This window comes from Euprymna scolopes, chromosome 16, assembly GCF_053919585.1.
Source record: "Euprymna scolopes isolate OS-2025 chromosome 16, ASM5391958v1, whole genome shotgun sequence".
NCBI lineage: Eukaryota > Metazoa > Mollusca > Cephalopoda > Sepiida > Sepiolidae > Euprymna > Euprymna scolopes.
The window spans coordinates 2,748,759-2,761,949 of record NC_136497.1 but is presented as its reverse complement, the minus strand read 5'-3'; positions in this window follow the sequence as shown (position 1 = coordinate 2,761,949).

Genomic DNA, 13,191 nt, shown 5'->3' with positions numbered 1-13,191 from the left:
TATGAGATCTCAGTTCTGTACAACGTGGTCGGTTTATAAGTTCTAGGAGTAAATGCAGAAGTTAAAATATTAAAATAGTCTGAATTAGAGTAAAATATAATGGAAAGTATGTATTATTATATTCTTCAATCCGTATTGTTGGTTAACCATAAAATGTATTCAGTGTTCAGTAAAAATATGTTTTTCTTTTTCACAAGTAATTGCCCACTTGTTTCCCCTATGAAATTGAATCTTTCTGTATATATTTTATTTAGACACGTATTTACACACACAAACACACACACACACATTTTATATATATATATATATATATATATATATATATATATATATATATATATGTGTGGTTTCCGTTCTGCAAGATCTACTGCAGATGTGCTAACGGTTATATCTCATAGGATTAGTAAATTTCTTGACAAAGGTTTCCATTGTAGGGCAATTGCTCTTGACATATCAAAGCCTTTCAACAAGGTATGTCATAAAGGCCTACTTCACAAGATGTCCAGCTACGGTATAACTGGAAATGTTTTCTCTATCATTAAATCATTTCTCTCTGATAGGCTCATAAGAGTAGTGGTCGATGGACAAAAATCAGAGGCCTGCAGTATTAATGCTGGAGTCCCTCAGAGGTCCATCCTGGGCCCAACTCTCTCCTGATCTACATCAATGATCTCCCTAAACACATACTTAAATCATTCATTGATATCTATGCTGATGACACGACCATCTACGGCAACACATCAAAGGCTGTAAATGTTCTCTTTGATTCTCTCTCCCCTGATCTCGAGCGCGTGGTTCAGTGGGGGAAGATGTGGCTGGTTACCAAATGCATCTAAAACCAAACTCCTATCCTTACATCATCAACGCTCTGATCCCCATCTGGCATTAATTGAAATGGATGGCTCGCGTCTAGGAGAGGCTCATGTTTTGACAAGCTTCTGGGCTTGACCTTTACTCCTGATCTGAAATGGAATACGTACATGAAGTCTGTTGTTAAGGTCGCTGGAAATATGGTGGGATTCCTTCTACCGCTCCAGAAGATATCTCACTACTGATGCAATTCCCTATCTATATAAAAGCCAAGTACGTCCAAAGATGGAGTACTGCTGCCATATCTGGGCAGGAGCTGCTAAAAACAGCCTATCATGCCTTACAAATAAAAGCAAAATAGACTTTGTGGCTTAGTGGGGGATGCCCTTTTCTCTACCCTGCAACCTCTCTCCCACAGAAGAGACGTTGCGAGCCTGTCCTTGTTTTATCGTTATTTTCATGGCAGGTGCTCATCTGAACTCCAATCTCTGGTCCCCCCTCGCCAATCTTTTACGGAAAACACCCGTCTAGCTGAATCTACTGTCAAAAATGTTCCCCACTCTTTATCTCTGCCTAAATCAAAACGTATATTCCACGAATAAAGCTTCTTTCTTAGAACTGCACGCCCGTGGAACTCTTCCCTCTGCCTGTTTCCTACCTAACTACAACCTGGATGTTTTCAAGTCAAACGTAAACAAATTCCTGATGAACCGCCCCCTTAAGTAGACACTTTATTAAATCTCCACACTAACGTACTGTACTTACAATAACCCTTATCCCTGAGTCGCTTTCCGGCCTTGATAAGTGGTAACCCCCTTGTAAAGATAAATATATATACACATATATTTAAACAAACCTTATTAAAGAGACAGAAGAATTCTGTTTGATTATACTGTTCTTTTTTCTCCATATTTCTTAATATCTTTGTGTGTGGTATTCGACAGTGTTGATCTTAATCTGATAAGTACTGTTTGTCACGTTTCCTCAGTTTGACCCATCATTTTCAGCAGAAGTTAGTGGAACATTTGTGAGAGGGAAACGTATGGTGAAAATTTTCAAGTTGTTGTAGGTTGTGTCAGCGGCTGCTAAATCTTGTATGGGACCATGGGCGAGCCACTGACTGGAGTTAGTAATTTCTCTCTGATATCAGAGAGCGAACAATTATATTCTTTTGGGAAATGGTAAAATATTGCTGTAGAGTCAACATTATGCATAGTTAATCGGCAAAATAAAGTCGTAGTTGTGTAAGCGATGTAGCTATTTGCTTTTGGACTATTGTAGGAATTACACGCTCTCAGTGACCTTCAAATCTAGAAATGCCGCGGGTTTTTTTCTAATGGTTTTATGGTTGGGGAAGTATTTTTTTACTCTAAAGTTTTGGTTTTTAAATGTTTTTATGGTAAATGATAAGTCTAATCATATCATTGTTGTCCGGCTGAGATAAGTGCGTTTTCTCCTAATTTAAAGATGTGTTGGATTTAATTGCAGTGAAACATGCTTATGACGTTCGGGTTGGGGTCTTGTGTGATAATTAGTTGTTGTATTCTTTTAAGTTCTGCACTGTGAACTTTTATAGGATTAGAAATTCCGTTAATGATAAGTACTAGATTGATGCGTTTTCGAGAAGTTATTTTTTAGCAGAAGACATTAATTAAGGATGGTCGAGAAGGTTTTTACAATGTTTATTTCATAACAGTGAGGGCACTCACTTCTAAAATATAGAAGGCAAAGAATTCAGACTAGTAGGTTTTTTTTAAATCAAAGTCTGACTGTTTGAATTTGGTTAATGTCCTCACGTAGAATGAGAATATCGCCTGCATATCTTACATAAGTAGAAGGTTTGCTGATGTGATTATATATTCTATTGTCTAGACCGTTCATTTAGAATTCGTAAAGTTCGGTCCGAGAAGCGATTCGATGGCGACACCGTCTATTTGGGTATATACGTTACCTTTGTGATTCGAACCGGAAAAAAACCTTACAAATAATACTTATGGGACTTATATAAACATTTTCGATTTCAACACAAAAAACGAGAATAAGACAAATGGAAAACAATAAAAAGGTATTATCGAAGGTTTTGTTCACTTTAATAGTGATTGTTTAAATGAGAAATTGCTGTCCAAATACGCACCATATATATATATATATATATATATATATATATATATATATATATATATATATATATATATATTAATGGCTGGCAAGACCTCAGAGGAGAGAATCAAGTAAAAGAATCCGAGGCAAAATTTATCCAAAAGCAGCAAAACTAAAGCTGGCTTGCCAGGACACTAAATGTGTGCTAATTTGGACATATTTTACTGGTTTAAAAATATAGGCTGTTTTTACCGAATTGTCATAAATATTAAATCATAGAATATTATTATAATCTTCTAAAAGCCTGCAAATTTTCATGTAGTTTCGTCCCAAAGAACTAAAGATATGATTATTTCGATATTCTATTTGACGACGAGTATAGATATATCCATATATAGATATACTAATTTTTGTGGAATTAATTCGAAATCTTGCCAACGACTGATCAAAATTTTACAAATAAAGGTTCGTTGAAAAGCTAATGATCTGAATTATGTAATGGGCTATGTGGCATTCCCCGTGCGGTCGCACATTACTGTTTCAAGAAATGGGGGTCATATTTCTATATTACTTTTACGCAAAATAAACACCCAATGTATGGTTACCTTGGCTATAAAGTAGATGTTCATTTTACGTTAAATTAATATAGAAAAGTAATCCCCCATTAACAATTTCTTCATATCTTGAAAACTACTTGTTTTGGGGAATTTTTACTGTTATTTTCGTTCTCGGTACCACAGAAAACCTATAATAGTTGTGATATTCAAGGATTTCTCGTGGATGGAAAGATACTACACCTTTATCAAATACTTCAATCATAGTCATCTGTTTTCCTTGTTTTGCATATTAATTACAAAATATCTGATATTTCCAAAAAACCTCTGGCCTTGATGAAGTAGAGACAAAAACTTGCTGCTATGGTTTCAAATGACCGAAAATAACAGCACTGGGAGACTTGATTCCAAATATTTCTCATGTGTTATATCTCCTGTCTTTGATTTTCATACATAACGTAAATTTCACAGTGTATAAGACTTATTTGATATTGAAAATATTCATAATCGTACCCTATTTCAAAAAGAGGGGAGATATAACGAGGAATATTTGGAATCAAGTCTTCCTTGCTGTTATTTCACATACTTAGAAATCATAGCAGCATGTTTTGTCTCACCTCCATCAAGGCTTTTGGGGAAATATATATATATATATATATATATATATATATATATATATATATATATATATAGTCATCCACATACAGTACTATTTCGCAGCTCATCAGTGCGGTTACACAGGCAATTGCCTCAAGCCACGATTGAAACCCAACCGCCCAAATGACAGTCAAGGCTTCTCACCATTGCGCTATACGGATGCTGCTGTGGGGGTCATAGATTAACAATGTTTTGAACATCGTCCAAGTACCTCAGCTCGATTTGTTTACACAAAGAGCGTCGCTTAATATGCTAATGGCAATTTGTATATCACTTCTCAAGATGCTCAACCGAAAAGGGAGCATTTTTAATATATATATATATATATATATATATATATATATATATATATATATATATATATATATATCTTCTTCACTCACTTTTCTTAATTACACTTTGTCTCGGCAGTCGAGTTTAACGCATATATTATTTTTCCTTTAATAATATTGGAATTCTTTCCTCTTTTCTTTGTACCTATTTGTGAATTATTCCACGAATTTCGGCCTTTGGATTATTTGGGACCCTCTTCCAATTACGCGATTTCCTTGGATTTTACTTGGGCGAATGGAAATTTAACTAACTTTCTAGGATTTACATTTTTGGATTTTACCGTCATTGGATACTTTACCTTTCACCAGAATATCCATTCACGTGAAATCACCTTTTTCTTCACCATATTTCCTTTGCTTCACTTTTTGTTATCAAGTAAGATCTTTGATTTACTTGCAGTTTCACCAAATACTTTTGCATGCAAAATCCGATCCCGCATTTTGTTAATTCCTACCATTTGATGAGAAGGAAAGTATTTCTTCGAAACTCCGCGGATTAAGACTATCCACTTATTTAGTGTTTCCTTTTCAAATTAAATATGTTTTAACTCTTTTTCAAAGTGTTTTAACATGTTTTATTAACTATTTGCTCTTATCTATATATATATATATATATATATATATATATATATAATTTTCCAATTTACTATTGGGGAGTAACCTTGCTCTACTAGTTCATTGTAATATTTAGACAAGGAAGTTCTATTTTTGTACTCATTATTTTCAAAAGAGCACTTGTGACCGGTAAATCTTTCTTTAAAATTGTTATTTGTCATTCCTATGTAATATTTTTTTTCATTCGGATTTTCCTTAGTAGAAATAGTTTCTTGGTACACTACAGAAGTAATTTGACAATTTCCTTTAAGAGGGCATTTTGATTTAATTCTACAATTACAACTTTCGGTAGCAATGGGTGTGCTATTTTTGTTTAATATTTTTTATTATGTTTTTTAACTATTTTTTCAAGGTTTTCATTACAGCTATAACTAAGTTTTATTGTATTTTTATTGAAAATTTTATGTAGTATGTTATTAATAGGGAAGTGCTTTTTAATTAAGTTTAAGAATTTCATTCCTAGATTTGTTTTAAGTTTCAGATTAAAAGGGGAATTGTACCACAGGATTTTTCTCTTACGGTTTCTATTTGTATTTGTGTTTGGGTGTGTTGGTTCTATGAACTCAATTTGCGTGTTTTTGTATCCACTATCCTTAAGGGCCCTGTTATAGAAATATTTATGTTTATTAAATGTTTCAAGATTGGAAGAATTGTCACTGATTCTTTTACTAATGGATTTGGGGATATGCCTAATGATAGATTTTGGGTGATTTGATAGGGGGTGTACATAAATTGGGTTTGAGTTTTCCTTCCTATATGGTTAGTAGATGCCTTTCCTTAAATCAAATCAGACGACCAGGCCTTTATCTGCTTCAGACTAAATATGCAACACAATATTAGCTACTTGTATTTCCTCTGCCGCTCTCCCTCAAACCAAGACTGTACCCTAATAAACAAAGTCTCAGACAGCATAGATATAGCACTCTCCCTCGATACTAGCGCACAAATACATGTATTTGGTGACTTCAATTTCCACCACAGTAACTGGCTAGGATTCTCAAATCACACAGACGTAGCTGGTAGCGCAACTCATAGCTTCTCTATATCTCATTCCCTATCTCAGTTGGTTACATTTCCGACAGGTTTCCCAGTCCAGCACGATCAACATGCCTCACTTCTAGATCTCTTTCTGACAACGGTTCCCAATGACTGTACAACAAATGCCCACAACCCACTCGGGAATGCTGATCACGCTGTGATAATGGTAGAAATCAGCCTAAATTCTCGCCTAAAACTGAAGACCCACTTCTCAAAGCAACGAGGTATTACAAAAAGGCTGATTGGGAAGCTATCAGGAGCTCATCAGAGATGCCCCATGGCATAATATCTTTACTCTTCCAGCGGAACAGTGTGCAAATGAGACAACTGAATGGTTCAAAACTGCTATTGAAGCACATGTTCCCGCACGGAAATTCTATAGCAAGCTCCACTCTCCCCAATGGTTTACTTCTGCTTGTGCAGCTACCATTTGTAAAAGGCAGCATGCGTTCCTCAGATTAAACCGACATAAGTCCAGCTCAAATAAACGGAAGTTTATAGAAGCTAGAAATAATTGTAAGAGAGTGATAGACACAGCTAAGACAGATTACTCTGAAACCACCAGAAAGCGCATCGAAGCACAGAAATTAGGAACCCGGGATTTTTGGAAAATCTACAACAGCGTAGTTAATAATGGACAGTCAATTATTCCCCCACTAACAAACAATCATGAGGTTGCTTGCACGGCAACTGACAAGGCTAATCTGATTGCCAGTCGGTTTGCCTCAAACTCCACACTGAACTCGGTACACAACTTACTCCCTGATTTTCCTCTGCGAACAGACGCCACACTTGACGATTTGAAAATCACCCCTTCTCAGGTACATGCTATTATAAAAAACCTAGACACCTCAAAAGCATGTGGACCAGATCTTATCCCGGCTGTGCTATTAAAAAATTGCTCTGCCGAGGTTGCTCCAGTTCTGTCCAAACTTTACAATAAATGCCTTAACGAATCTTGTTTTCCCGACTGCTGGAAAACCGCCTCTGTGGTACCAGTCTTCAAGAATTCTGGTGAAAGAACTGACCCACTAAATTATCGCCCCATTAGCCTCCTTCCGCTTTTCGCCAAAATATTTGAGTCCTTAGTTAATCAAGCCCTAGTCCACCACCTAACAGCTGCTAAACTCCTGACTGATAAACAATATAGATTCACGTAAGCCCGTTCAACAGCAGATATCTTAACTGTAGTTTCTGAACGTATATACCGTTCATTGGATAAAACAGGGGAGGGGAGAGTGGTGGCCCTGATATATCTAAGGCTTTTGACAGGGTATGGCACGATGGTCTTCTAAGGAAAATTAGATCATATGGAATCACTGGAAGAATTCATAATGTAATTAAATCCTTCTTAAGTAAGAGAAAAATCAAAGTTGTCCTCGACGGACATAAATCCAAACAATATGCCATAAATGCGGGAGTACCTCAGGGGTCTATCCTTGGACCTCTATTATTCCTGATATTCATAAACGACCTCCCTGATAATTTTGTTTCGGAGATGGGTATATTTGCCGATGACACCACTCTCTATAACAGATATGAGGGGAAAACAAATGAACACATATCCAATGAAATGGCAGAAACACTAGAGGACGACCTCCAATCCGTAGTGGAATGGGGACAAAAATGGTTGGTCACATTCAATGCTGCTAAGACTAAGCTTGTTTCCTTCAATAACTACAAGAAACCTTCTCTACCACCAATAGCAATGGCCAAGAACGCATTGCCTGAAAGTACTTCTTTTAAACCCCTCGGTCTAACGTTTACATGGAATATGAACTGGAATAGATACATTGAGAGCATTGCCAAGGCTGCTGCAAGGAAGGTTTGCTCCCTCTACCGTGCTAGAAAACTACTTACGCCTGACAGTATCCTATACCTCTATAAGGCAACCATTCGCCCATGTATGGAGTACTGTTGTCACATCTGGGCTGGAGCATCTGCTGCTTGTCTCTCACTCCTGGACAGGGTTCAAAAGAGAGTCGCCAACCTGATAGGTCCTGAACTGTCATCTAGGCTTCAGCCTCTGTCCCATCGACGAGATGTTGCATCCCTCTGCCTGTTCTACAAATACTTTAATGGTGAATGCTCTTACGAACTCCAAACACTTGTACCTCCCTGACGTAACTACCCCCGACAAACCCGACAAGCTACTAAGTCTCATCCCTTTACAGTAGAGATCCCTAGGTGCAAGAAAGCCTTTTACTCCAATAGTTTCTTCCCCAGAACTGCGGGTATTTGGAACTCCCTTCTGGGATTCTGCTTTCCCAACTGCAATGATATGCGGAAGTTCAAGTGTAATGTTAACAAACATCTTTCTACTCTTCTCCCCTCATAATGACCCCGCTAATTAATTCCCTAATAGTAGCCCCCTGCTTCAAAGTGGCACTGTGCCTTGTTTGGGGTGAAAATTGAAAAAAAAAAAAAAAAACATCCAAAAAATTTACAGTTTTTACATCTGATATAATATCCACTTTTAATTTATTTCTACGGAATTCATTTAAGATAATCTTTTTGGTTCTTTCAAATTTAGGGCCGTTGGATTCCTTGATGATCATCAGTCCATCATCACGATACAAGCCTATATCCATGACATTGATGTCTTTGGTTAAGTTGTATAGTATGAATAGACCTACTAAGTCTGTCATTTCAGCAGAATCCAAAGACCCTATGGAAATGTCAAACAGGTCATTTTGATCTTTTTTCAACCACTGATCAATTCCACTAATAAATGTAGTATTTCTACATGTCCGTATAATTTCAATTTCAGTGTCTTTTATATTAGACAAGAGTTAAGCAAACTCCATCACCTCTTCGAATAGTTCCTTAGATATGGAGGCATAGTAATTCACAATATCGAATTGTAAGAAAGTACAATTCTTTTTATTATGTATATTGGAAACCCATTTAATGGTATCTGCTGTATTAATCCATAGATTTAGTTTATATGTTGATTTAATTTGATAGTTAACTCTTTCTAGTATATTTTTACTTAATTTACCAATGTCGGGTTTCGTAGGATTAATTAACCTAGTTGTAGGTTTATTTTCAAAATTTATCTTATGGTCTTTAAGCAAAATATATGACTGTTTTTTTTTGTAAAATTCCCACTCTATTACTAATTTTAAGTCTATCAGTTATTTCTTTACTATCCTTGTCAATTTTTTTGCAAATATCTATATTTGATTTTTTGTAATTTTTTGAAATATTTTCTTTAATAAGCTTGTTATATTCATGTGTAGTTAGTTTGTAGAAATTTTGTGTCTTATCTGCTTTAACGTAGAGGTAATCCGAGGTGTTGATTTTCTTAATGGTAATATACAACTGTTTTTGAAAATGATTCTATTATACGCTGGATTTGTTTTTACCTAAACATGGAGAAAATTAACTTCCAAACATCCCTGAAAAATATTCCTACCACCGCCAATCGGAATTACCAGATGACCCTCCTTCTAAAAACTGAGGAGCTACTTAGGAGAATGAAGTGGAAAGCTTTTTTCTTCCTGAGAAATTCAAATGAAAACAAGAATAAGGATTACCATGGTTTCAAAAATCGAGATTCGGCACCACATATCGACTATTTGGATGCTTTTGAAGCAGACATTTGTACATACTATTAATCTCTCTCTCACTCTCTCTATATATATATACATATATATATATATATATATATATATATATATATATATAGAGAGAGAGAGAGAGAGAGAGAGATCATTTAAACACTGTAGTGCTTGAATATATGGTTAAGTGGAAGTTTTAGGCATTGAGAACTGCTTAAAAGTTGCATTCATTTTTCACTAAATTTCAAACAATTGTTACAGTTTATAGATCACCTTAACAATATTGTGAAAAAATGTTTACTTCTCGTTCAGTAAAACAAAAGTTATGATGAATTTACTCGTGTTCAAAATTATAAAAAAAGGTAAGGAGATGAGCGACGTTTTTTCTGACTGGTTTTCATAGCAACCACGTCGCTTCAGCGACTAGTGTTGATGCCAATTCACCGCTCTCGCGAAAAATGAAGTAACAAGTGGAATAGAGAGAATGAAAGCAGACGAGTGCCGTACATTGTTATTACATATACAGATATGTACATTGTTATTACATATACACATATGTAATGTTTGTGGGGGCAAAAAATAAGACTAAAATTAAACAAAGAATAAGTACATTTTATGGAAGCATTCATAAATCATGGATTACAGTAGAAAATTGAAAGTATAAGTGGTAATATGGTTAATATTAAACATGGAAAAGTAAAGGACTAGTTGTCAAACCTCGAAAAGAAAAAAAACAAGATATTCTAGTAAAAAATATAATAAATTTGTAACGTAAAATATTGCAGCATTAAGAGTTTTTTTCTTAAATTTCATTTAACATTATATAAACAATTCTTGATATCGCCGAACCCTTAGCCCGGTTTACGAGGAACTATGTACGTTTTTAATGGGACGATGCGTGTATGTCTGCCTTTGACAGTCTAAAAACGAAGCTCGCAGACATGGTGATACTGGCATATCCCGATCTTGACTACAGGCTGTACACAGATGCCTCCGATCATTCAATTGAAGCATGTTTGTCACAAATAGTCTATGATCAGAAAGAGAGAGAGAGAGAGAGAGTAAGAGAGAGAGGAGGGAGTAAAGAAGTAGAAACACCAATTTATTTTTTAACTCATAAGCTGACGAGATAGTCAACGATAGAAAAGGAAGCATATGCGATACACAATGCCCTTAATAAATTAATAAATTAAACAATTACTTGCATAGACCACTAGAATATTTGTTGAACTCAACGATACAAGTAGGCTTTATGTATGGCTGATTATAATTGTACCATACAGTACCTGAAGGGGAAAGACAACATTTGTCCGGATCACTTGTCACGCTCTCTGGATTCGAGCCGGGACAATGATAATTCCCCGGCAAAGAGAGATGGTAAAAACTACTTAGTGAGTGCAATAAACTGCTGAGGACTCATCTGTTAAGCACGAACGACCCACCTTATCGGGTATAGAATTAATTAGGGAACAGGAAAATGAAAAGGAAATTTTTGATTTTGCGAAAAATCAGAAGAAAAAAAACGATAAATCATTCAAAATGGAACAAAAGAGGTACATAGTAATACATGAAGTCGTGTACTATTTGTCGCAACCTGACGGTAAACAATTGATTAGATTATATGTACCGTTACATCTTGACCCAATATCACGATTATAATGGCCACATGGGTGTGGAAAAGAAGTTTCACGCCATTAAGCAAAAATATTTCTTGGCTTGTTTATTTAAAGAGTAAACGAATGCATAGGGAAATGTATTCCGTGCCAAACTAGAAATTTAAAAAAGCAACAACCTCAAATACAGGAGTGCGATTTGCCTCCATTTTTCTTTCGCAAAATTGGCATTGGGTGTTTGTAGGTACTACCCAAAGGCTCTTTCGGGTTACCAGTACATATTAACATTGATAGATATGTATAGTGGTGGGCTGGAGGGTTTTTGGGGCCCTAATAAGAAAGCAGAAACACTGGTTCAATGAACCACTTCAACTTTTAACAGATAACGAACCCGAAAATATTAATAAAGTGATGAAGAAGGCATTAGAGGACATTAATGCACATCATGTGACCACAGAGTAATAGGATAATTGAAACATCCCTAGGATGATACATGATGTCTTAGGAAAAAAGATGGGGAACAATAAAGTTATGGGATTTTTATATAAATCAACTGTTAGCGCTTGTCAGGTTCCATGTCATCGAAACAACAAAATTCGTATAATACTACTTGATCTATAACGGAGATGTTATTCTGGCATTACACAATATATTGAGACCACGTAGACTATACTATGGCGACGGACAGTACAAGATCGCTCTAGAAGAAATGCATCGGACCTTCACTCTAGTTAGAAACAATATTGGAAAAGCTATGAAAAAGATGAGAGAAAATTCAGAGAAAAAGACAAAAACGGCAGAATTCAAGATCGATAACTTATTTTTTGTCTTATAAAAACCACTAAAGAAGAGGAAAATGAGATTACGCTGGAATTAGTATGCTTAGTTATAGAAAGAATGGGATCTGCCTCTTATAAAATTAGGGATCTATTAACGGGCTCTGTAACTAAGGCGCACGCAGAAGATGTCAGGCCAGCGTCTGTTGAGAAGTGGGAGATCCCCACTATAGAAAGGCCGTTGGGAAAAAAGTGCACTAGTCGCCTCATAGGTATCAAGTGATTTGGAGAGCGATTCAGTATCAGAAGTGTCGACATCAACGGGAGAATTCTGATGAAGAATCTAACGTTGAGAATTCTGATGAAGAATCTTCGTTGACGAAGCGCCGTATCTTGACGCGTAGTATGACGTCAGATGTAAATGACGGCGAGATTCGAAAATAACGCGGACGTGAGTGGCTATGAGGATAGCAAAATTTCACACCCTGCGATAGAAACAAGAGTCAGAGATTATTAGGAATCGAGCAGAGGCTAGAAGAGTTGGTGGTGAATGGGGAAAAGGAGGATGTTTACGATGGGTTTCAAAAGTTTTTTTTCAGTCAAGTTAGTCACCCTCACACGATTATGAAAACAAAAATAAAAGTTTTTCTCCGTGGGTCGGACACTGAATGACACTTAGAGAAAATAATAGCGGATTCTCGTTTTAATCAGAGTACGTTGAAATGTTAAAGTAAGTTTTCAAAATAAAAAATAGAGCAGACGCACGCATGAGATTATCGAGTATCGTTTACCGATGTTAACTTAAAAAGTGCGATGCGGTTACCCTCGATGATCAAAGATCATGGATCGTAAGAGACATTGAAAATAAAAGAATAAATAAATATCCTATGTAATTAATTGAATAAAAAGGGACTGAAATTGGTTATATGTGGATTTCAGAGAAAAAAGATTAATGAAAATGAAAAAATGATTTTCTTTCTTTTATCGGACTCTATGAACTGTAAAACGCATTATCAAAAAGGGTTATTGTAAATGTTTTATTTTGAAGCATTGGTTTTTGTAAAACTTTCTGTTGTATTGTAGCTATGATGGAGGAGAGAGGGAGTGCAAATCTATCCATCATGTATACATTT